This window comes from Cynocephalus volans, chromosome 6 (genome assembly GCF_027409185.1).
Source record: "Cynocephalus volans isolate mCynVol1 chromosome 6, mCynVol1.pri, whole genome shotgun sequence".
NCBI classification, from domain to species: domain Eukaryota; kingdom Metazoa; phylum Chordata; class Mammalia; order Dermoptera; family Cynocephalidae; genus Cynocephalus; species Cynocephalus volans.
Genome location: NC_084465.1, coordinates 3,029,450 through 3,056,236, shown reverse-complemented (window position 1 = coordinate 3,056,236; position 26,787 = coordinate 3,029,450).

The following is a 26,787-nucleotide window of genomic DNA, read 5'->3' as shown; positions in this document are numbered from 1 at the left end:
GCAATAATTGCTCTGAATGTTGACACATTTCCAAAAAACCAACAGTGAAAATGGTGCACGACATCTTTGTTTTATTAAGAAAATAATTTCTACATCATGGACCCCCTGCAGGGGTCTTGGGGACCCTCAGGGATCCACGAACTACATTTTGAGAACTGAATGTTGTCAAAACACATCCTATCGCTGATTTCAGACTCGAGAGATGAGGACATGGACTCAACTCTTTCAGTAGGGACTCAGCGTTACATGGCAGAAGGACGGATGCAGGGTGGGGGAATGTGGGGGTCAGAAAGGAGACCCCCACAGAGCTCCTGCCCAAGAACCAGACGTTGTGTCAGAAGATGATCCTGGGCCGGAGGTGTATGGTGGCCCATTTTATCATTCATGTTCTTATTTTGTAACCTGCAACCTTATGTTATTGCTTGATGGTTTCATGTGTGCCTGGCTGGTCGCTGCAGTTGACAGTGAAGTTTCAGATGGTTATAGGTGGGCCTCGCACGTCCTCTCGCCACACCTGGAGCTGTTTGAATGTCCAGGTCCTCTCGGGTTTGCTGTTCCTCCATGTAGTGTTAAGAAGAGTAGCTCTGGGGTCAGACTGTCTGTGCTCAAACCTGAGCTGAAAATGTAAGAGCTGGGTGACAACGGTCAGTTGACTTTTCGAAAGCTCACGGACACCCTCTGTAAAATGGCGCTACTCACGGTTTGCTGTGGTGGTTCAAGGAGATGACGTTGAAGAGCTCGGAGCACAGTAAGGCTGGTAGACTTCAGCTGTGACTTTCTACCGCGGGACTGCCTTTCACCGGCACCGGGCGGTGGTGGGAGGCACGTGCTCGTGTCTGTGGGGCTGGCGCTGGGCCCTCTGCCTTCCTCTGAGCGGCGCAGAGCTGGCTGTGCAGACCACGCAGTGTCTTTCCCCCTCCGTTCTTTCTGCGTGGTCTCGTGAGATATTCTCCACAGCGTAAAGCCACCTCTCTGACTCTCTCCTCGAAGGACAGCTGAAGCTTGATCTGCTCCTTTGCTCTTTCTGTGCCTTTAAGCCGTGCCTAGTCACTTTCCTACGAAGATCACTGGCCCAGAACCTGGCCCGTCCTCTGGGTCTGCTTTTGCCCAGCCTGGTGACCTTGATCGAGGGTGGCCCCTGGACCTTCCTCACCTACCAGGTGGAGGACAGTGGTCGGTCCTCCATCACGAGCCCTTGTAACAAAACCCCTAGGGCAGAGCTCTGACAAGATATTTAAGACATTTTATGGCACTTAACGATGATACTCTTATTATCGTGAAATCCTCAAATGACACTTCTAGTTTCTCTTTGAGCCCATTTTCCTCCCTTTTATGACCGGTTTCTTAAGAAGAAATCCTGACCTCTGTTCTTCCTCCTCCTTTCCAGATGATGCTCAGAACGGTCCCGTGAGGCTGAGTGTCTTCTGGGACCCCCCACCCCACTCAACACGGGACCCGTGCTGTCCCCCGATCCCAGCATGCTGCTTTGGGCGGGCGACCTGGACTTGTTCCAAGGGGTGGTCACTCGGTGCTGATTCAGTTCTGTAAGGAGGCTGATCTCATCCCGGTGACACAGGGACCCCACGTCGAGGGGTCACCTTGCACATTCGCTCACTGTGTGTGACACAGAACTGGCCAACCCCACCCCAGAAATCTCAGCCCTTGCATGTTCCCTGAGTTCAGTCAGGGGAAGCTGAAGAAACACTTTCTAATTACCTACTGTGTGCTAGGCCTTGGACTAAACTACTCTTGAGTCCCATCTTTCCCTAAATCCCTTACCAGTTGTGTGCACTATAGTCCCAAAATGTAAACCAAACGCTCATATTTAATTTGTCCTGCTGCCCTGGCTGTGAGTTCTGCCCAGACGGGGCAGGGTCTGTTAGCTCCTGTGCTGTGCAGGACGCTGGCTGCCTGCGGGAGCAGGAGCTTCTGCTGGATCCCGCTTGGCCTCAGGGGTAGCAGATGTGGGACACAGGAATTGGCGCCTTAGGGTATCTGGGCTGGCAGCGTAGGCACGAGCTTTCCCTGAAACTCATGATGCGCATTTCTGCAAGTTACTGCTGGAAACTACCCGAGCTGGCTGAGCTGAGGATTCACCTCTTTTTTCTTTTCCTTTTTCTTTTCTCAGACCAACATGGGGTCAGGTCCCCTGTCCTTCTCCTGCCTGTTCCCCAGCCTCCCAGGGCTTCCCCTTCAGGGCTGGGGATCAGATGAGCTGCTCCCACCAGGGTGTGCAGAGCAGAGTCTCTCAGACACCCACAGCCAGGAGAAGTCTCAGCTACGGGGCTGGGTGGAATGTGGGAGAGGCTCTTTGCAGCCCTCAAGGCCGTCTGTGTCCTACGGGACATCTGGGAGCCCTGAGGAGGACAGTGGATGACAACAGAGAGAACTGCTTGGTGGTGGGTGACCCAGGTGGGCGAGGAAGCCAGAGTTCAGACTCACATTTCTCTGAAAACTCAAGTCCCTATTTCTGCTTCTCAGCCTCAGGCAGTTATTTTTTTTAAATTCTGTATAAGAAACACTCTTTATTTCTCTCAATTTTTGCCCACTAATGATGCCAGTCCCACTCTGGAGCCTGAATTCAGAAGCACAGGCTTACAGAGATCTGTCTTATAGGATTTTACAGGAATGTGTTTTATCATAAAAGTTGGGCCCTTCTGTACCTGACAAGAGGGGAGCTATAATAATCTCTGTACCTATATTTGGAAGAAAATTAAGCCAGTTTTTCTGGGCACTTAAAAGTTTTCTGCTTTGTGTAAGTTACACTTGGCTTAAGTTATACCAGGTTTGGGTTACAAGTATACAAGTAATCTGATTAATGGCTTGAAAGGATGATTTAGGATTACTTGATTGGGTAAGGCTGTGGACATACTGGGTCCAGACTTACCTAAGTTCTTTTAATAAACAAATTTGAACAGATAGATGTATTTGTGGGGAAAATATTCAGATGTTGCTTGCAGAATTGTGTATGTCCATGTGTTTGGATAAGGCTGGCAATCTCAGGAATGACCCCTGGGTCATTGTCATTGTCATGGGCTGAATTATGTTTCCCAGTATTCATATGCTGAAGTACTAACCCCCCAAATCTCAGACTGTGACTGTACTTGGAGACAGGGCTTTTAAAGAGAAAATTAAGATGAAATGAAATCATATGAGTGGGACTTAATCCAATATTGCTGGTATTCTTATAAGAAGTGGAGATCGGGACACACACAGACACTTACAGAGGGACGACCATGTGAGGACACAGGGAGAGGACAACGTTTACAAGCTGAGGAGAGAGGCCTCGGGAGGAACCAGCCCTGCCCATGCCTTGATCATGGAACTCCAGCCTGCAGGACTGTGGGAGGATAAGTGTCTGTTGTTTAAGCCCCGCGTCTGCGGCCTATTGTTATGACAGCCCGAGCTGACTGATGCCCAGGTCTGGGGCCAGCCATGGTGGGAGCCCAGGGTCTGCTCTCTCCGATGCTTTTCCTCCCGTGGCAGACGCTGCTGCAGAGCACACGGGACCCTCTCTGGCCTCATCCTCGTGCATGGAATTCTGATTTTTCTCAGGGAACACCATGCTCTACTCAACACTCGATTTTCTTATTTATTTATTTATTTATTTATTTTAACTTTTATTTTGTCGATACACATTGTGGCTGATTATTATTGCCCATCACCAAAACCTCCCTCCCTCCTCCCTCTCCTCCCTCCCCCCCAACAATGTCCCCTCTGTTTGCTTGTCATATCAACTTCAAGTAATTGTGGTTGTTATATCTTCTCCCCCCACCCCGTTTTTTTTTTTTTTTTTGTGTGTGTGTGTGTGTGTGTGTGTGAATTTATATATTAATTTTTAGCTCCCACCAATAAGTGAGAACATGTGGTATTTCTCTTTCTGTGCCTGACTCGTTTCACTTAATATGATTCTCTCAAGGTCCATCCATGTTGTTGCAAATGGCAGTATTTCATTCGTTTTTATAGCTGAGTAGTATTCCATTGTGTAGATGTACCACATTTTCCGTATCCACTCATCCGATGATGGACATTTGGGCTGGTTCCAACTCTTGGCTATTGTAAAGAGTGCTGCAATGAACATTGGGGAACTGGTATACCTTCAACTTGATGATTTCCATTCCTCTGGGTATATTCCCAACAGTAGGATAGCTGGGTCGTATGGCAGATCTATCTGCAATTGTTTGAGGTACCTCCATACCATTTTCCATAGAGGCTGCACCATTTTGCAGTCCCACCCACAATGTATGAGAGTTCCTTTTTCTCCGCAACCTCGCCAGCATTTATCGTTCAGAGTCTTTTGGATTTTAGCCATCCTAACTGGGGTTAGATGGTATCTCAGTGTGGTTTTGATTTGCATTTCCCGGATGCTGAGTGATGTGGAGCATTTTTTCATATGTCTGTTGGCCATTTGTATATCTTCCTTAGAGAAATGTCTACTTAGCTCTTTTGCCCATTTTTTAATTGGGTTGCTTGTTTTTTTCTTGTAAAGTTGTTTGAGTTCCTTATATATTCTGGATATTAATCCTTTGTCAGATGTTTATTTTGCAACTATTTTCTCCCACTCTGTTGGTTGTCTTTTAACTCTGTTAATTGTTTCTTTTGCTGAGTAGAAGCTTTTTAGTTTGATATAATCCCATTTGTTTATTTTTCCTTTGGTTGCCCATGCTTTTGGGGTCATATTCATGAAGTCTGTGTCCAGTCCTATTTCCTGAAGTGTTTCTCCTATGTTTTCTTTAAGAAGTTTTATTGTTTCAGGGTGTATATTTAAATCCTTAATCCATTTTGAGTTGATTTTAGTATATGGTGAGAGGTATGGGTCTAGTTTCATTCTCCTGCATATGGATATCCAGTTATCCCAGCACCATTTGCTGAACAGGTAGTCCCTTCCCCAGTGAATAGGCTTGGTGCATTTGTCAAAGATCAGATGGAAGTAAGTGTGTGGGTTGTTTTCTGGATTCTCTATTCTATTCCGTTGATCAGTGTGTCTGTTTTTATGCCAGTACCATACTTTTTTGGTTATTATAGCTTTGTAGTATAGCTTAAAGTCGGGTAGTGTTATACCTCCAGCATTATTTTTTTTGCTCATTGCTTTGGCTACATGTGGTCTTTTATTATTCCATATAAATGTTTGGATAGTTCTTTCCATTTCTGAGAAAAATGTCTTTGGAATTTTGATGGGGATTGCATTGAATTTGTATATCACTTTGGGTAGTATGGACATTTTCACTATGATGATTCTTCCAATCCAAGAGCATGGGATATCTTTCCATCTTCTTGTATCCTCTCTAATTTCTCTCAGCAGTGGTTTGTATTTCTCATTATGGAGATTTTTCACATCCTTGGTTAACTCAATTCCTAAGTATTTTATTTTTTTGGTGGCTATTGTAAATGGGCAAGCTTTCTTGATTTGTCGTTCTGCATGTTCACTATTGGAGAAAAGAAATGCTACTGGTTTTTGTGTGTTGATTTTGTATCCTGCTACTGTGCTGAAATCATTTATCAATTCCAAGGGTTTTTTTGTAGAGGTTTTAGGCTGTTCAATATATAGGATCATGTCATCTGCAAACAGGGACAGTTTGACTTCATCTTTTCCAATCTGGATGCCCTTTATTTCCTTCTCTTCTCTGATTGCTCTGGCTAGTACTTCCAACACTATGTTGAATAGGAGTGGTGAGAGTGGGCATCCTTGTCTAGTTCCTGTTCTTAAAGGAAAAGCTTTCAGCTTTTGCCCATTCAGGATGATATTGGCAGTGGGTTTGTCATATATGGCTTTAATTATGTTGAGATACTTTCCCTCTATACCTAACTTATACAGGGTCTTTGTCATGAATGAGTGCTGAATTTTATCAAATGCTTTTTCAGCATCTATAGAGATGATCATATGGTCCTCGTGTTTGACTTAATTAATATGGTGTATCACATTTATTGATTTGCATATGTTGAACCAACCTTGCATCCCTGGGATGAGTCCCACTTGATCATGGTGAATAATTTTACGTATGTGTTGCTGTATTCTGTTTGCTAGTATTTTAGTGAGGATTTTTGCATCTATATTCATCAAGGATATCGGCTTGTAGTTTTCTTTTTTGGTTATATCTTTACCTGGTTTTGGTATCAGGATGATGTTTGCTTCATAGAATGAGTTTGGGAGATTTGCGTCTGTTTCAATCTTTTTGAATAGTTTGTAAAGAATTGGTGTCAATTCCTCTTTGAATGTTTGGTAAAATTCTGCTGTGAATCCATCTGGTCCTGGGCTTTTCTTTGTTGGGAGCCTTCTGATAAGAGCTTCAATCTCCTTTATTGCTATTGGTCTGTTCAAATTTTCTACGTCTTGATGGTTCAGTTTTGGGAGCTTGTGTGTGTCCAGAAACTTACTCATTTCCTCCAGATTTTCAAATTTGTTGGCGTATAGTTGTTTATAGTAATCTCGAATGATTCCTTGTATTTCAGATGAATCAGTTGTAATATCACCTTTTTCATTTCTAATTTTTGTTATTTGAATCTTCTCTCTTCTTTTTTTTTTTGTTAGCCATGCTAATGGATTGTCAATTTTATTTATCTTTTCAAAAAACCAGCTTTTTGATTCATTTATTTTTTGTATTGTTTTTTGCGTTTCAATTTCGTTCAGTTCTGCTCTGATCTTAATGATTTCTTTCCGTCTGCTAACTTTAGGTTTGGATTGTTCTCGTTTTTCTAGTTCTTTAAGGTGAAGTGTTAGGTTGTTTACTTGCCATCTTTCCATTCTTCTGAGGTGAGCATTTAATGCAATAAATTTCCCCCTTAATACTGCTTTTGCAGTATCCCACAGGTTTTGGTATGATGTATCATTATTTTCATTAGTTGCAATAAATTTTTGATTTCCTGCTTGATTTCTTCTTGGACCCATATGTCATTAAGTAGAATGCTGTTTAATTTCCATGTGTTTGTATAGTTTCCAGAGTTTCGTTTGTTATTAATTTCTAGTTTTAATCCATTGTGGTCTGAGAAAATACATGGGATAATTCCAATTTTTTTGAATTTATTGAGACTTGATTTGTGACCTAATATGTGATCTATCCTGGAGAATGATCCATGTGCTGATGAGAAGAATGAATATTCTGAGGTTGTTGGATGGAATGTTCTGTAGATATCTGCCAATTCCAATTGGTCTAGCATCTTGTTTAGATCTTGTGTTTCTCTACTGATTCTTTGCCTAGATGATCTGTCTAATATTGACAGTGGGGTGTTCAGGTCCCCTGCTATTATTATAGCTATTATTATAGTGTCTATTTCCTTCTTTAGGTCTAATAGAGTTTGTTTTATAAATCTGGCTGCTCCAACATTGGGTGCGTACATATTTATGATTATTATGTCTTCTTGATGGATCAGTCCTTTTATCATTAAGTAGTGTCCCTCATTGTCTCTTTTTATGGTTTTTAGTTTAAAGTCTATTTTGTCAGATATAAGAATAGCTACTCCAACTCGTTTTTCTTTTCTGTTTGCATGGTAAATCTTTTTCCATCCTTTCACTCTTAGTCTATGTGAATCTTTATGGGTGAGGTGGGTCTCTTGAAGGCAGCATATAGTTGGGTCCTCCTTTTTAATCCAGTCAGCCAGTCTGTGTCTTTTGATTGGGGAATTTAAGCCTTTTACATTAAGAGTTGTTATTGAAAGGTGTTGATTTATTCCTAGCATTTTATTGGTTGTTTGGTTGTCTTAGGTGTCTTTTGTTCCTTGCTTTCTGATTTACTGTTTGGTTTCTGTGTTTGTTGGTTCCTTAGGTTGTAGATAGCCTTTTTGTTTGCTTGTTTTCTCTTCATGGATGCCATTTTTATTATACTAGTGGGTTTTGATTTTTCTTGGGTTTTTATGGCAGTGGTAGTTATTTTTCAGGAACCAAACCCAGTACTCCCTTGAGGATTTCTTGTAAGGGTGGTCGTGTGGTAGTGAACTCCCGCAGTTTTTGTTTGTCTGAGAAATATACTATTTGCCCTTCATTTTGGAAGGATAGCCTTGCAGGGTAGAGAATTCTTGGCTTGCAATCTTTGCCTTTTAGTATTTTGAATATATCATCCCATTCCTTTCTAGCTTTTAGGGTTTGTGATGAAAAGTCTGATGTTAGCCTGATTGGGGCTCCCTTACAGGTGATTTGATGCTTCTCTCTTGCAGCTTTTAAGATTCTCTCTTTGTCTCTGAGTTTTGTCAATTTGACTATAACATGTCTTGGAGATGGCCTTTTTGGGTTGAATACGTTTGGAGATTTTTGAGCTTCCTGGATCTGAAGATCTGTGATTTTTCCCATACCTGGGAAGTTTTCTGCCACTATTTTTTTGAATATGTTTTCAATGCAGTCTCCATTTTCCTCCCCTTCTGGAATACCCATGACTCGGATATTTGAGCGCTTAAGGTTGTCTGATATCTCTCTCAGATTTTCTTCAATGTCTTTGATTCTTTTTTCTTTTTTTTTGTCTGCTTGTGTTATTTCAAGCAGCCCATCTTCAAGTTCAGAGGTTCTCTCTTCAACTTCAACAAGCCTGCTGGTTAAACTCTCCATTGTGTTTTTTATTTCGCTGAATAACTTCTTCAGTTCAGCAAGTTCTGCTACATTTTTATTCAGGACATTGATTTCCTTGTACATTTCCTCTTTCAGGTCCTATATACTTTTCCTTGTTTCATCATGATTTCTAGCTGAATTTTCTTGTATCTCATTCAGTTTCCTTAGAATTATCACTCGAAATTCCTTGTCAGTCATTTCAAGGGCTTCTTGTTCTATAGGATCTAGAGTTTGAGATTTATTAACTTTTGGTGGTGTACTTTCGTGATTTTTTGTATTTCTGGTATCTTTTTTTTTTATGTTTATTCATTGTGGCAGGGGGTTTCACAGTCCACCAGTTTGAGACTGTTGACTAACTAAGATGTTGCTGTGGTTGCCAATTTGTTATGGCTACCTCTGTGACTGCTCAGTTGGCCTCTAGTGCCTTGTGTGTGTGGTTGCCTTGGGTCTTGGGCCTCTCCGGGGAGCCACCACTCTGGTCAGCTTGGACTCTGCTGGGCTGCTGGATTATGGGCGGTACCGCAGGGTGTGTGGTCTCTGCTGAGCTTTCACTTCCCGTGCAGGACTTCTCCCTGTTCCGTGAGCTCTGGCCCGGGCTGTTGGATCGTGCAGTGGTGACCCCACAGGGTGTGTGGTTTCTGTTAGTCTCTGCCTCCCTAGCTGGACGACTCCCCGCTCTGTGCGCACTGGGCTGAGCTGGGACGTGTCTTCTGCAGCCCTCGTCTATCAGCTGGGCCTTCAAGACCCTGCTCGGCACCACCTCACCCAGGAAGTCTACCAGGTTTCTGCTAGGTGCAGACGACCGGTCACTCTGGGTGCCTTTGTAGCACTGTGTAGATTTTTCTCGGGACTTATCACCTTCCTCTTGGTATTGCGGTTATTTGTGTACTTGTCTTATCTCCCACACCAGAGTGTGAGCTCCTCGGGGGAGGAGCCCACATCACATGGTTCACCTTTGAATCCCTCTGGTGTGGACCAACTCTGGTGCCCGCCTGCAGTCAGTTCTCCGGCAGGTTCAAGCGAACTCGGGAACTCTCCGACCACACTATTCCTAACCAGAAATCAGTTAGGCGTTTCTCCAAACTGGTGGCCGCAGAGATGGTATCTGCCTCCCGGTAACAGGAATTTTACCGGGGACCAGAGCCCAGGGTGCGGTGGAGGGTCAGTCAGCCCTGCCCATACTTCCTTGCCCTCCTGACGCTGGCTGGGGATGCCCCACACCACCAGCCCTGCCAGAGAACCATGGAGAGAGTGGAAGGGGAGGCCAGCCTTCAGGCCCCGGAAGCCCTGTGCTGGGGCAAGCAAGTGGGAAGGCTCAGTGAGGAACTGAGCTGGGCGAGGAGGACAGGCCTGGCTGAGCCGGGCCGGAGCCACCACCACCTGAGAAATTGAAGGCAGCCCCCAGGGCTGGTGAGTGGCCCAGTGGGGCAGGCAGAAGCCAGGCGGGCGTCCGCCCCCCGAGCAGGGCCGGGCCGGGGGTCACTCACAGAGCTGTGCCGGGTTGGGCGGCTCCCTCTCTGCCTCTGCGTCATCACCGTCCCCATTCTCTGCCACCGCTGCCTTGGGCTGCTCACTCGGTCCCGCAGTGTGGCTCGGACGCTCCCAGGAATCTTCTTTTATGCCGGCCTGAAACTTCGAATCCTGAATAGGGCAGCTGGCCGCCTTCAGCACGGCCCCGGCCTCCGGGATCCTGGCTGCATCCACAGCAGCCCTGGCGCCATGTTCCCTGTTTAGAGACTCGTTTCTGCAGCTAAGGAACAGTTCTTTTCCTGCTCCACACTTCAAAGCTGTTGCCTGTAAATGTGGCAGCCTCTCCTGCCGGGGGCAAAGTGGCAGTCAGCCCCCACGACTGGCCACCAGCAGCGGTCCTCCCTTAAGAGATGGCAAGAGGAAGGTCCACAAGTTTCCCAGCTGCCTGAGGCCCAGTGGCCGCCTTTTCCACCTCAGCTACTCCGCCCCAACCGCCGCAGCCACCGCCGTCTTAGAATCCCCTCAACACTCGATTTTCTAACCTCTCCTTCGGTTCTAGGCAGTAGCACGTAGGCAGGCTTCCTGGGGATGCACCCGTTCCTCAGACAAGAAGGCAAACCCTCCCAGTAGAGACCAGTCACTGTGCCACGTGGTTGATGTAGCCGTGCTGTGACATGGCAGTGATGGGGTGCGCCAGCATCGTCCATGACAGCAGGCAGCTGTCCCAGAGATGGACATGACAGAGGAAGACAGAGAGAGAAAGGAGCAAGCCCAGGGCTTGGGCTCGGCCGCACCCTGCCCCAGACTTACTCTTATGAGACAAGCAAAAGTCCCTTTGTCTCAGTCCGTGTCAGACCAAGTTTCTGTCATTCGTGCCTAAACCCACGTGTAACCGATGAGAGCCGTGATGTGGATAAAGGGCCGAAAGTCCACGTCTAACGCTGAGTAGATGGGGCCGGGAGAGCAGTTGGGTCAGCCTCAGGCTGGACTCAGGATGCTGTCCCAACGGGAAGGGTAGACACTCACCAGTCGGGGGCGTGGGATTGTGTCTGCCGAGGGGGTGCATGGAAGGGACATGTGGGAAGTTCTGGATTTAGTTCCAAAATTTCCAACTCTGCTGGCACGAGGAGGCAGAGTGCAGGGGAGCAGCGAGGTGAGCTTGGATGAGTGTTTGGTGGTGGGGTCCATGGCGCAGCCATGTGGTGCCACTTCAGGAAGCGTCTCACTCTTCGCTGTGGTGATGGAGACGCAGGGGTCAGCAGCGGGCGTCAGTGGGGCTGTTGTGTTCTGGCTGGTGAGGCCGCGGCAAAACACGGGCTCTGCTCCGAGCGTCCTGATTTAGGACCAAGACTGCGGTGCTCACCTCGAGGAAAGGGGCCAGTGTGGTGAGTGATTCCAGAAATTTGCACAGAGGAAAGACAGCCCAGGCATGGGAAGGACTCTCGGGAAGAAGAGCTGCTCATCTTGTGTGGCTGGACGGGGCAGATGATGACAACAGGTGGAGATGACAAGGAGGCCAAGTGGGCTCCAGATGGGAAGAGTCTCCCTTCTGCAAGCGCTTCCCAAAACAGGAATGTTTGCTCCAAAGAGCAGCAAGCTTCAGCCCTCCAGAGGCTCACAAACAGACCATGTGGTCGCACCTTGAGGGAGCTACCAGGGCAACTGAGGCAGGGGTGAGGGGCCAGTGCAGGTGACCTCTGAGGTCTAAGCCTAACACGGTGGTGACCCATCGGGTGCCACAGCTGCAGGGCTGCTGGTGAGGAGGTGTGGTGATTGCAGCTCATGGAGGTTCCCCTGCATGTTCTCCCCCACCAGCCATGACTGAGAATATAAAGAAATGCAAACAGGACTCGCACACGGGCACATGCCACTGGAGCCAGTGGGATGTGAGCCCATGAGCAGGCAGGTGCTGCCTGGAGGCAGAGGCAGGTGAGCTGGGCTGGAGGTCAGAGGAGGGACGATGTGGGGTTTGATCTGGGCTCTTGGCTCCACAGAGAAAGAAGGGAAGGGGAAGGTCTGCTCCTGGCAGAGGAAGAACCAAAGCCAAAGAGGGAAGCCGGGCAGGTGCGAAGCGCTTGCCTTCACTGCACCGGGCTCGACCCTCCCCATGAAGCAGCCATTTGGGGAGGGAGACGGCGGTCACACTCGGGGTGGCCCTGAGCCCCAGACGAGGGTCCACACCAGGTGAAGGCAGTAAAGGAGGGTTCTCAAAGGGCTTTCTCAGGGGATGAAGTGAACTTCCAAAACCATGAGGCCGGCGCTGACTAGACCATCTCCACAGCCCGGGGGCCGTGCTGTGACTCCTGGCGCTTTTCAAGTTTGCAGAAGGGAGGGTGGGTGAACGGGAAGGAGGACGTTACCTAGGATTAAAACATGTTTAAGGGTTTTAACAATTTTTGCATTACTTAGTAATAATGTAAATTATTTTACACACTGTAGGACTCACCACTTTAAGTGTATAATTCAATGGTCTGTGACAAACTTGTAATTGTGTGACCCCTACCACAATTCAGTTTCAGAACACTTCCGTCCCCATAGGAAGGTCCCTAGGACCTGTCCGTAGCCCCCTCCGTTCCCACGCCTGGCCCAGGCAGCTGCTAACCTACCTCTGCCTCTGTGGATTCGCCTTTTCTGGACATTAACGCCGGTGGGATCATACAATGTGTGGTCTTCCATGTCTGCCTTCTCTCACTCAGCACCACGTTGCATAGCTCCATCCACGTCGTGACTTGCATCAGTTTCTTCTTTTACATTACTGAACAGTAATCCGTTGCAGGGATAGGCCACATTTTACCTGTCCATTCATCAGCCGATGGACATTTGGATTGTTTCCAGTTTGGGGCTGTTATGAATACCAATACCAGAAACATTGGCGTACAAGTCGTTGTGTGGACACATTTCCATTTCTCTTGGGCAGATTTGTAGGAGTGTGTAAACTGAGTTTTAGTGATTAAGAAGCATTAGGAGCTGGGCGCGCTGGCACGCACCTTAGTCCCAGCTACCCGGGAGGCTGAGGCTGGAGGATCACTGAACCCAGGAGTTCTGGGCTGAAGTGTGCTATGCCGGTCAGCTGTCTGCACTACGTTCGGCATCAATATGGTGACCCCCCAGGAGTAGGACACCACCAGGCTGCCTAAGGAGGGGTAAACCCACCCTGGTCAGAAACGGAGCAGGTCAGAACTCCCGTGCTGATCAGTCGTGGGATCGCACCTGTGAATAGCCGCTGCACTCCAGCCTGGGACACACAGCGAGACCCCGTCTCTCCAAAAACAAAACAAAACAAAAAGGTGTTAAAAGGGGTGAAGAGGCTGGGAGAGGGTCCAAGGGGGGATATAAGCACCCCCTGACCAGAGCACCCTGCAGAGTGGAGCCGAGGAGGAGCCTCACGGTTGGCAGCTTGAGCAAAGCCAAATGCCCAGCAGCTGGAACCAAGAGTGGGTGCTTGGGCTTGAGGTTAGGGGGTGTGGAGACATTGCAGGTTCCTAAAGCACAGTAAGCACAGTATTTCAGGAAGAGAGATTTGGCAGCGGGACGGTGGACGGAGCAGGGTGACTACTTAGAGCACAAAGGAGGATTTTAAGTCTGGGATTTTAAGCCTCCACTGAGGCTGGAAAAGAAGGGACAGACCTGAAGCCCAGGGGGCAACACGTGGAGAAAAGCTTATGCGGGATTATGGCTGAAAATGGAAAATGTTAAAATTGAGTAGTGGTCACTAAATGGCTCATCGTAACTCAAATTAGTTCTCATGCCTACGATAAAGCATTTTCTATTTCTTTAAAATTTCTTTTTTACATATTACACTCGAAGACTACTCAGAAATAAGTGTAAAATGACAAAATACAAATAAACCGCTAAACTGAACAGAATAAAATTCATGAAGGGGCTCCGATTCTGACACCACACAGACAGTAAATGACTAAAAATTCTAAATGAGCACAGAAAACGTCTGTCGTGTCAAATACACTAATTCCAACAGTCTAATATATATACTTAATTAAAATAGTGAAACCATCTGTCCAAAAGGCTTCTCAGTGAAACTTTAATTAGTTGTCTCAGTTATAGTATGCAGCAGAGAGAAAGGTCTTAGAGTTGATTTCTTTTTTAGCAGATTTGAAAACTGGCAAAATGATACAAAAATATTTCTTTTGGTGACATTTGAGAAGAAAAAGAAGCATTTGTTGTGTTTCCCTGTTGGGTGTCTCTGCACAGCCACTGCAGATGAAAAATTGAGCTCTGACTTTGCAATGCCATCTGAGCACTCAGGCCTGCACGAGAGGTTGCATCATCTTGAGCTCGGATTATATCTGGTAGTTATATGTGAGAAACATTATTTATTTATTTTTTAAAAATTTTAATTATGGTAAAAAATATGTAACATAAAATTTACCACTGTTGCCATTTTTAAACGTACAGTTCAGCACTGAGAAGCGTATTCACATTGTTGTACGGCAGATCTCCAGAACTTTTTCATCTTGCAAAGCTGAAACTCTACATCATTAAACAACATATCCCCATTCTCTTTTACTCCCAGCTGCTGGCAACCACGCATCTACCTTCTGTCTCTATTAATCCGACTACTCTAGGTGCCTTGTGTAAGTGGAGTCACACCGTATCTGTCCTTCTGTAACTGGCCTGTTTCATTTAGACTAACCCTCAGGTTCAACCACGTTGCAGCAGGTGTCAGAATTTCATTCCTTTTCGAGACTGAATAATATTCCCTTGTATGTCTGTACCACATCTTCCTTATCCATGCACCCGTCAATGGACATTTGGGCTGTTCCTGCCTCTTGGCTGTTGTGAATAGTGCTGCTATGAGTGTGGGTATGCAAAGATTCTGCTTTCAGTTCTTTTGCTTATGTACTCAGAAGTATAATTGCTGCATCATGTGGTAATTCTATTTTTAATATTCTGAGGAGTGAAGCCTTATTTCTTTTATAGTAGATTTTAAATAATGTAATAACCTATGTCATAACAGAACCCCACTGAGATTAACCTTTTGTTAGGAAGTTTCTTTAAAGCTGTTAAAAAAGTGACCCAAATGCACCATCTCTCTTGTTAAATACGATTGAGATGAAGTGATGAAAGGAAGAAAGTACCACTGTGGGCTTCGCGAGTTGTGAGTTCTGGTCTTGGCTTTCGTATTCTTTAGTTGAAAGACTTTGAATAAATTATTTCTCCTCTTTGAGTCCCAGTTTCACGTATGTAAAAAGTAAGAGGTTGAAATGAATGACCTATAAGCCCTTAGTCATCTCTAGACGTATTATGAGCATAGCTTCCAACTGAACTGAAAGAATAAACAAAACTGAGCTCCCATATCATTGCAAGATATTCAGAACCATTTAAAAAGTTGAACCAAGCTTAGATTGGCTGGTAGGGTGAGAAAAAGACAAAACCAGAACAACACACGCACAACGTAACCTCCAGGCCACGGCTGCTGTGCATTACAGCTAGCGCCGGCTTCCTGGTGAGCTCGGACATGACGTGGGCACTTGAAAAAGACAGTCCCTGCACAATCTAGGGTTGGAAATCTGAGTCCAGGAAACAGCCACCGTGCGAGGCATGTGGAACAGTTATTGAAGCTACTTTCATGGCATTCTGTGGCACTCTATTGTGTTAAGCCAAATTGGTATCTGAGGATCATTTCTTTCATAAGGTTGGTATCGACAAATCCCACTACCAGCTTCAGTTTTCCATTTGCGTAAATAATTCATTTGCCTTTTGTCAAGACATTGATGTTCATTTTTTCGTCATTTGTTGGAATAGTCATTATTCTTTGGGGTTTCAGAGCAGCAGCAATAGCTCATAACTATTCTTAACTATATCAAGATGATGTGACACTCAACCTCAGAAGTCCAAGATGGACTGGGAACCTGTGACAAAAGACGCTGACTTGGTGCTGCCAGTCCAGTGTTAGATAATTAACACATAATACCTTGCTTATAAAATCTTATTTTTGAAAACTCAAAACAACACATTTGTGATAGATTAGCTACTTTGTGCAAAGTCCTTTAATTTTTCATGGATCTAAAATAATGTTTCCCTATTTTGCCAGAAATGAATTTGCCTTTGATATAAACGCCTGCCTAGTAACTGTAGATTTGAGCTCCTGAGCTCAATTCTGTAGAATTGGGCTAGAAAGGTTAACTTCCTACATGATCCCTATATCCTTATTATTTCTTATTAGAAATTAATCGCAGTAACCCTTTGTTTTTTAGGGTACTGGAGGAAGTAACTGAATATAAATAAGGAAAGCAAAAGGGAAATACAGCCAAAACAAAGAGAAAAAAGCAGACGATCATTTAATATGCAGACTGAATCTAAGCAAATTACTCTCTAGCCACAGATTTTCAGTATGGATAAGTTTTGGGGAGTATAATTAACTGACTAAACAGACATGTAACATCTTCATTTATTTCACAAATACTAGATTGAATGTGAACCGACAATGTACCAACTTACTCTTAACACCCAAACAATTTGGGAGTAATTGACTCTTTGAATAATAAGGTCCTTCGGGGTTTTTCTGTTTCCCCAAAGATGTCTTAATAAACATCAATTAGCATTGCATAGGTCTACAGCTGTAGATGAAAATAATCTTTACTAGTTCTTTCTGTTTGCTGGACTTTTGTGGATTGAGCTGACTGCTCTCGAGGTGTAAGCAAACGCAAGGGTGCCCTCTCCACTGGGACCTGTCTTAATTCTGCTGGCCCTCCCCCATTAAAAATAAGTCTCATCACAGATACTACCTCCTCCAGTGAGGCTCTTTAGATAATTCCAGGCCATGCCACTGACTTTCTTGGGGATTTCTCATGGCGTTTCATCTTTGCAGTTTGGGGCACTTTATTTATTTTCATGTAGATACCTTGTGCCCCTGTTGCGTTGTGCCCTAAAGACTTCAACTGGGATCTATCTCACCAGCAAAGTGTAAGTTCCTTCTCAGAACTCATTGTGCTCAGGCATGTAATAAATACTATGTAGATTGCTTATTGGATTTTAATGAAAGTCAGGAACAAGTTATTCTCATATATGGAAGTTTGTTCTGCTGAGACTGCAGAGATGCCCAGCCTGCATCAGTCAGGAATTGCATCTGGGTGAATGCGGCAGACACCACGCTACGGTGGCTCACCCGCCAGGCGTGCCCGTCAGGCAGCGGGCAGGCAGGGCTGGAGCCACTCTTCCTCGGGCACTGCGTTTTGAGTCCTGTCTTTCTCCTGCTCGCCTCCTCATGGATGCCTCATGGCCACAAAATGGATGCTCAGCCTCCTGCATCACGTCTACAGTCTCCAGAAGAAGAGGAAGAAAAAGCAGGAAGAGGGAAAAGAAAAAGGAGGAGGAGGAGAAAGTGACGAGGAAAAAAGGGGGCATCTGGGTCAAGAAAGTCAGAAGGAGCCAGAATCCCCCGTTAACCCTTGCTCTTCCCTCCTTGGATGTCGTTACGTCACATTGACAACACCAGCTGCAAAGGAAGCTGGGATGTTCAGGCTTAAGAAAAGTCTGTGGTCAGTGCTGCCCTGAAAGGCACGGGGATTCGTTCAGTAGGAGAAGGGGGACGAAAACCGATTAGCCTCTGACCTGTCCGTGGTGGTCAGGACGCGAGCCTGCAAACATGGACATGGGTGGCCGTGGAAGGAGGAACACTTCTTAATGACGTTCAGGGTCCCCCAGCGATTATCAGACATGTGTGAGAGATAACATGGAACATCAGAGGCTTGAAAGTAACACCCTGAGGTGCAGGAGCCCTCGGAGACAGAGGAAGCCCTGAGACGGAGGCAGCCCTGGCATGGAGGAAGCACTGGCATGGAGGGCCTCTGGAGGTGCTTGAAGACAACTCAGTTCTCACTATGCTGTGTGGGTACTTGCGACCTCCTCTGGCGGTGAGGGGAGGCTGAGGTTTGGATGCCAGGAGGGCTGGCGTTGCTGCTCTGGGCAGGGCAGGGAGGAGACACGTGCTAAGGAGAAGAGAACCCAGGTCACGTGGCTTGTTAGGCAAAGTCAGACCAGAATTGCAGTCTTCAGATTCCCCACCTTTTCCCTGACCTTTTGCTCAGGCTCCTTTGTGGAAACATGAGTTATAGCAAGTTCCTCATTTTCTGGCAGGAATTAACAACTTCGACGTTGAGTTTGGATTTCAGGTGGGAAGCCTGGGTTAGTCATACTCTTTAGTTCACAGCACATTGTTATCCTTGACATGTACAAGGGCCCTCTGTGAGGGATCGATCTCTATCATTTATCTACCCACCTAACTAGCTACCTAACTAGCTATCTACCTATCTGTCATCTATCCACCTATCTCCTCTTGTCCCCAGGACTCACACTCTCCCCTGCCCCCCACACGAGTGTTTATATTTATTTGAAGAAGCTGAGTTCTTTTTGCAATCCCAGTTCCAGAAGGTGGCTGTTGTCACATTTACTGAAAGCTTCTTCGAGAGATTTGCTGATTTTATGCTGCTGTTACCTTTCTAAGGGGCAGAAGTGCTATTTTCTCCCCAGGCTGGGTGTTGAAGCACACAGTGCATTGGAGGACCGTGAGCAGCGTTAAGAGGATGTCCCGAGGCCTGGCGCCTGGGCTGACCCAGGGGCCTTGGTCCTCCTGTCATACCTCAGCTCAGAGCAGGCTGCTCACGCATCACTCTTCCAGGGAGCAGGACAGGTAGGGCCATCTCGGGAGAATCACCTGAATTTGTCCCTCTTCCTGTTCCCTGTCCCCAGCACCTCTCCAAAGTCTCTTTGGCTCCGGAATTTCTATACTGTATGTATAGAAATGGCTCTAGCCATGGTTTCCACGATGAAGAAGGGAGGTGAGACCAGGTGCCGTGCCATCTGAAGCATGTGAAGGAAGGGACACAGTGGACCTCTGCCTGATGCCGGGGCCCCGGCTGCCCTGGGATCACTTGCAGGGTCTCTCGCATGTGGGTGCTCATGAGCTAACCCCAAGTCCCATCCTCAGGGTGGCTGGTGTGTAGCAGAGCACTGGAGGTCTCACAAGCTCCTGGGGGGACTCTGCCGTGCACCCAGCTTGCAGGCCAGAGGCGTGTGTTGGGTGCAGGAGAGACGTGGACGGGCATCACTCTAAAGATGGCTTTGGAGAAACTGAGCCCCTCCCCAAATGCATATGTGTGTTTCATGCTAAAAATAGCAGCCAGAGCCAGAGACATAAGGAAAGTCCGTCTCACTGCTTCATAATCTGCTCAAGCTCCTCACTTAACATGTTCACCGAGCCATTTGAATCCTTCCCGGCCGTGCTTGGAAGCCAGGCCTCCTCCGAGTCTGCAGATCTGCCTCTCTGCAGCTGGGTGGGAGGCAAGGTCCTCGGAGGACTCCTGCAGAAGACAGGCCTCGTGGGAGCACCGGGCTGCACGGATGGCCTCTGAAAGGACTTCTGGAGGCCACTTTCATTTTGATGTCTGCTGTAGCCTGTGCTTGCTAAGAAGCCAGTGACACGATGTCACACAGGAAGTTGAATCCGTCACTTTTTCTACCCAATTCCAATTTGTAAACATAGCTCCCAGAAGCCATGTACAAGTATCTCCCTTCCTTTGCATTCTCTGAAATGCAGTCACACAATCTAAACTAAAATCCTTAAATCAGGTTGCCATCAACAAGAGCACCACGAATGGCCGCGTCAGGTCACCGGTCGGCCTCTGTCCCTGGGAGGACACTCCCGACAGTTCCTGGTAAATGACCTTTCCCAGGTCCTGTGCGTCTCCTGTCCTCTCCCTGCTGTTGGTTGCCCAGGCTGAGCAGTGAGTGGGGGGAAGGGGACGAGAGCCACGGGGAGGCTGGGGTCCATGCCCCTTGCTCAGGTGCTCTGTGCCTATGAGTAGCATCCCCTGAGGTCTCCCAGCACAGTTTTCTCCCAGGTCAAACTGAGCCAGACCCGCCGTTCTTAGAAGGCTGTTTTGAGAAGGCAGGGGAAAGTCTTTACCAAGGGAATCTGGAGAAGCCACAGGACACCAGGCTGCAGCAGGATGCTGTGCTGCTGCTCTGGGATGACACACCTCGGTGCCTGTCACTGCCTGAGGGCTGGCCTGCACCCCACAGCGCTTTCTCCATGGCTTCCAGAGTGGCCTGGGATGCCCCAGCAGGCACGGGGACCGTCAGGAGTTGGAGAGCTCTGGCTCCCGGGACTGTCGGGACACACAGGCATTTCTGTGTTTCAGGGCGCTGTTCCCGCAAATATGCTCAGACAGGCTGCTCTGCACAAACACGACCCCAAACCACAGAGGAAATCGAGAAGCTTCCTGGGATCCAGTCATCCAATACCACACCTGGAAGAGCCTGGGGGGCCCTGGTGTTCGGGAAGCCCTGGAGGCTCGTGGTGACGCGCCGGGCACGTGGAGCTCTCTCCGCTCAGAGGTTCATACTCAAACACACACTGAGCAGTTTCTGTGCGCTGGGCATCGCGGTAGGTACAAGGGGTCAACAGTGTCAGTGCAAGACAGAAAGAATGAGGGTACAATGTTGGCAAATGCACCTCCTGGGAGGGGACTCGGGGGGTCCCTGGGTGCCCGAATGGTCACATCTGTGGGAATCAGTGATCAGTTTCAAAAGGCAGAGATGTGAAGCAGACCAAAGAGGAAAGCTGTCCCTCCCGGGGCAGTGATTTTGGCTGCGTGGGTCAGGCTGGATTGTGAGGAGCCCGTGCCGGGAGGCAGAGGTGTTGCACACAGTGCCAGGGCTCCCACGCAGAGCTGAGGGTTGGAAGGAAGTAGCCCGTGGCATCGTGAGCCTGAGTTCTCGGACGGTCTGTGCGTAGCCCTGGGGAACAGGTGGAACTTAAGAGAGGGCATAAAAACTCAGGCAGTGTCGCTGGAAGGATGTTGTGGAGAGAGGAGTTTCAGGCGTATGGGTGTTAGGTTGATGGTGTTAGTGGTCCCAAAGCTCGCGCCTTCCTGTGGTCACATCCTTTGGGGAAACCTTGGAGCTTTCCCTCACCCCCCACCCTGGGCTTGGTCAAGTGACTGGCTGTGTCCCCGACTGGGCCATGGGGAATGCCAGGGCTGGGCTGCTGGGGGGTGGCATGTGGAATGCTGCTGTGTCTCCCAGGGGGTCTCAGCTGGGATCCCATCTTCATCATCAGCCAGCCACCCCCAGACATCTGAGGGCGTCCAGCCAAGGTCAATGGAACCCCCCCAGTGACCTTCGGCAGGTGCATGGGAATCCTGCAGCCTCACCAGCCAGGTCGATGTTTCCTTGTCAGATTCAGCCCCTGAGGGTTTGTGGTCATCTGCTGTCACATGCGGCAGCCTCAGGCCATGCCACGGAAGAGGCCACCTTCTCCATCTGGGTATTGGTTTGGAATGTCAATCCTGGTGACTGTCAATGTTTTTAAGTATTAAAATCCCAAGTGCTCCTCCCCCACCAACTGTTCTTTCCTTACAGAGAGCCGATGCCCGTAGCTTCTTCACGGTCGACACCACGTCTTGACATCTGCAACCTACCAGGCGTGAGCACGTGTGGCTGTAAGAAGTGTCCTTTGAAACAGCTGGACTGGGTGGAGGCAGTGACTTATAGAAAGAGCATTGAGGAGCCGGGACATGAGTCCTGGCTGCAGTTGTGTTGTTGTTTGTTTAGTGTTTGTTCTGGCGGACGGGGTCATTCTCTGCAGCCTGTGAGGCCTCTGCAGTAGGAGACAGGTGGTGTAGAGACCTGATCTTCAGCTTTCTCAAAAACTCAGTTCTGATAGGCCCACAAGCCCTGCTGGAATGGATGAGAATCGCGGACTTCTCCAGATGCGTGTGGACTCTAAGAGACATGGCCTGACCCTCTAGATCAAATGCCCCTACTCCTCCAAAACTGTGAGTATAGGCAGCAGAAATCTGTGAGTCTCCAGGTCCCACGAGACCAGGCTTGGACAGCCTTAGCACGTTGACTGGCACATCAGGAGGTGCAAAGCAAATGCTGGTTACATACGTCTCTACCCCCTCTGTTTTCTAATTTTCTATCCTGTGGCCTCTCAACTGCTTCACGTGGTTTCCATGGTTTTTCTCTTAAGGTTCATTAAAACTTTGTTTTGCAGCAAAGTGCATCTACCGTCCTGAGCACTTACGGATGCAGGGCCTTTGTCCCGCCCTGGGAATTCCGCATGGGTCAGGCCAGGTGCCAGCCCTCGGGCAGCCCAGAGTCTGGTGGAGGAGAGATAAGTAAACAGATGCTCACCCTACAGTGCGGCTTCTGCTGTGAGAAAAGTGTCGGCACGTGCTGTGTGGACACGCCAGCTGCGTAGGAACTCGTGGGGCTCCCCACGGTGGTGATGTTTGCAGGGGTCTCCAACAATGAGAATGAGCTTGCTGGGGTTGGGGGGGCATACTTGAAGGTGGGGGCACGGGGGAGGGACAAGGGCGGGGAACAGCCAGGTAGGCCGGCCCACACTGGGAGGGGCTCCGTCTGCCACACTGAGGAGTTTGGTCTTTGTCCACTGCTCACAAAGAGCCCACAGCGTCACTCAAGAGAGGAGTTAATTTAGAAGATGGCTTTTTGGAAACCTTTACTTGCAGATTTTGTGCTTTTCCCTGCTCTGGGCCTCTGGTCACAGGGGAGCAGGCACGAATCAAGTCTCTCAGAGTGGAAGTGCTGCTTGCAGCTGCGGGGGAGCTGGGGAGACGCTGACCCTGAAGGAGGAGCTGACCTGGGAGGAGGCCCTGGAGCTGGGGAAATGGGAGCGGCTCCGGAGAGGTGGGAGAAGCCTCGCCATGGTGAGTTTAGAGAGAAAACAGCACTGTCCAAACCTGAAGTGAGGGCAACTGCAGATCCGTGTTTTTGGAGCTTTCAGAGGCCCATGGAGGCGACCAGCAGACAAGAAGTGGGGGTCACCTCTGACGTGTCCACGCACCAATCCTGGTTCCCGTTTATTTTCCTGGAAGTGCGACTCCCAGCAGGGGGTAGGAGGCCCTGCCACTGTGGGTCATCGTCTCCCTTGGTCCGTTGGGGTCACCTACTTCAGATTCAAAGGGGCAGCACCCCTAGTCTTCCAGTGAGTGGCTTATTCATCCCAGAGTTTGTCTTTATTATTAAAAACATTTTTAGATTTTAAATTGATTAGACAGTTCTAGTAGGCCGTGTGCTTCCCTGAATTGAGACATTGTTTGTGACCATCAATAATTATTTTCTTATTGATGTAATTAAAGATTTCATTCTTTCCTGTCTAGTGGCCTAGGAGAAATAAGTCTTCCAATTATCTTCACTTTCAGGCTCTTTTTAATTTTTTTCAGAATATCTCTAATTATCACTCCTGCTACAAGTAAAATCAACTTGCGTAAATTAGATTCTATTCTTAGCCTTGGTGTAGCTGTCCCCCATCTTTTTTCTAGCACTTTGTATGTTATGGTGACAAATTCTAAGCTAACACATCTATTCCACACACAACCCAAATTGAAAGGACCAAGCTTAAATAACATATTTACATGGAATTTGACTCAGACAGCGAGACACGCAGAGGCACGAAGACGCGTTCCTCTGCCTGTGTCACGACCTGCTCCCGTCGTCGCGTGCTGGAGCCACCCGTCCTCCTGGCTCCGTGCTCTTCCCCGTCCACGAACTGCTGGCCCCTCTGCTAGGTGTGTCTGGGAAACCGAGAACTTGTCCATTCGCTCGTTCATGTGACAGTTACCACATCCTGCCACGTGCTGGGCTGTCGCTGGGCCTCGGAGAGGGGAATGTGACGTTGTCCCTCTTCGGACGCTCGTGGTTGGTTGCATCCTGACAGCTTCTGAGGCCGTGTACAGTGAGGGCTAAGCAGTGCGGACTTTCAGTCCCCCAGGAGTCAGGAAAGGAAACTGAGGCCCGAGGCTGGGTCTGTGGTCAAGGGTAGGGGAAGGGGGCGTCCTGAGCAGTCAGGGAACAAGGGCTTGCACGGGGCATGGTGGGTGGGGAAGACACCCAAAGTGGGGGCTTACCCAGGAAAAATGGTCTTCACTCCTTGATAAAGAATGTCCCACAGGGGCCGGCGCTGTCCCTGCTGACATCTGGTCCACGGTGTCCCTCCTCGCCGTGAAACCACTGAGAACTACATCAGGCTATTTGTGGAGCTCATGATCCACCAACAGCATTTGGGACCATCTATAGGACACTCGATCACCAAACCACCCTGTCACCCCTTGATCCTAAATGTCCTTTGGAAGCTAGTTTCAGAACTCTAGCACCAAGATGGATGAGGCCGGGAGTGGTGGTCAGGAAAATGAGACAGTCACCATCATCATCACTGATAGAGTCAGTGACCCTCACCTGTGGCTCCTGCCATGTGCTGCGCCCTGGGCGAGGCCCCAAGAGGCTCAGAGGCCGGTCCCTCTCGCCCTGTCCTGAGGTGGGGTCTCCACGCCCTTCCACATGCCAGGTGCTGAGGCCTGGAGCTGGTGAAAGGCGGGAGGGTGGTGGGAGTGCAGACCCTCCCCACACAGCAGTGCCCTCACCCCACTGCCCGGTCTGAGGCCTGGCACCTGCCCCTCTATTATGGTCTCTGCGTGTTTGGGAAAAGGACAGGTGTCCTGGTGAGGCTCAGCATTCTGGTCAAAGGGCGTCACTCTGCAGATTGCGCAGCCACTTGCTCTTAATTAGATGCTGCCTTGAGGAGCAGCCGCACACCAGCGTCACGTGTCCACAAAGACAGTCGTACATGGAAGGTGTTTGCTGCCACTTATGTGGTTGTCCATGAGTCAGGCTCTCCAGCAGGCCAGTTCATTCAGCTTAGCCAGGTGACTCATCTGCTTGCTATTCTTCAAGTTCAATGTCACAGAAAGACACCTGCCCCACATCAGACAGTGGGGTCTCTGCCTGGAGGGACCCACGTCCTCCAGCCTATAATCTCCCATTCATCCTTTAAGACCTGTTCTCATGGAGACTGTCCGTGGCTCCCTCTTCTGTGTTCCCAGGACTTTCAGGACTCTCAGCCCTTCCTGCGGCATGAAGGGTGCTGTCACCCATGTGGGCTTCTCTCCCAGCAAAATGAGGCATTAAAGCGTTGGACTCTGCATGGGTCTCCCAGGGCTGCTGTAGCAAATACCACAGGCTGGGGCTTAAATGACAGATGTTTGTTCTCTCACAGTCCTGGAGGCTGGAAGTCCAAGATCAAGGTGTTGCAGGGCTGGTTCTCCCGAGGCCTCTCTCCTTGGCTTGCTGATGCCACCTTATCCCCGTGTCCTCACGTGGTCGTACCTCTGTGTGTCTGTGTCCTGATCTCTTCTCGTGAGGACACCAGTCAGATTGGATTAGGATCCACCCTAATGTCCTCATTTTAATTTAATTACCTCTTTGAAGATCCTATCTCCAAATACAGTCACATGCTGAGGTTCTGGGGGTTAGAATTCAACATTAATTCGGGGGACCCAGTCCAGTGCCTCACAGCCCCGTGCTGAGCATGGTGCCCGGAGGCTCGACGAGCGTCTCAGTGTGACAGTCTGAGCCGAGTCCTTGCACACCTGCTGGGAGTTGCCGTCCCTCCCTCCTGTGGGCTCGGCCTGTCCGGGTGGGGTTTTTATTATAACAGCCACTACTTGTAAACTCTGCTCCCCCTAAGGCACCATTTAAATGTGCTAGCGCTGCCCCAGTGTCTCTAGCCCAGGCCCCTTGCTGATCCATACGCAGGATGGCCAACCTGCGCTGTCACCTGGCTGTCCAGGCACACGCAGCTAACCTTCTCCAGCTGCCTCCTCCCTCCCTGCCCCCCTAGGCAGCCCAGCCCCCTCCTCTGCCCTCCACGTTTGCCATCCACCCGATGCCAGGGCCAGAAACCTGGGGCTTGCCCTCAGACTTCTTCCTCCTTCCCTCTCTCTGTTCCTCTCTCCCTCTCTTACTGCTCCCTGTGCCCTGCACATCCTGCCAATCACCACGTCTTACTGAGTCCACCCTTTCAGAATCTGTCCTGTCCCCTCCTCTCTGAATCTCAGGTCTTTATCTCCTGCTGCCCGGCCTCTGGTTGCAGCTATCCTGGCTGTGCCCAGTGTCCCCCACCACGCACCCCCCGTGTGGCACCAGGCTGAGCATGCTGACTTGCACCTGAGCCCCCGTGCACTCCTGCTGAGCCTCCTTCCAGCCTCACTAGTCTGCAGGCACCTCTGTCCTCAGCAGCCTTACAGACCTCCAGGATCTGCCTTCCTCCCACCCCAGGGCCTGTCCCCTCTCAGGCTTGCCGCCCACCCGGAGTACCCCCGAGGCTGAGGCTCTCCCTGTCAGCCCCAGTCCCATTTGTAGTCCCTCCGTTTGAAGCCCAGCCTCAGCCTGTTTTCCTGCATTGCTGATCAAAGTTCTGGGGGACTGTTAGCTCCCTGAGGGCATGAGCAGACCCTACTGGGCTGTGTCCCTCAAACTTAGCCCTGTACAGAGCAGGAGCTGAGCATGTGTTAAAGTCACCCTCCTCCCAGCAGGACTGAATTCACCTTTCCTAACACAAATACAACCGGCTTCTCCAGCTCATCGCCTGACCTTGTCTCGACATGGCATTGCATCCAAAAGAAACTCAAATACAACTCCAAGAATCAGGAAAGAGTAATTCCGACCTATCTGTACTGTGAAAGTTCTCTTGAGGATGCTGTGAAGTGGACACTGTCACAGACACCCGGCAGGATGACGGGCAGGCTGGGCGGGCCTGCTGTGGAGCCAGCTCAGTAACTTTCTGTCTGACTTTGGGGAGTGTTGAATCTTTGCCTCAGTTTCCACATGTGGAAAATGGGGACAATGCCAGAAGCTGCCTCATAGTGTTGTTATGAGGATTAAGATGAGGGCCTGCGAAGCACTCGGAGCGGGTGGGCACAGGACAGCCGTGGACAGATGTGCAGCCCAGGCCAGACAGG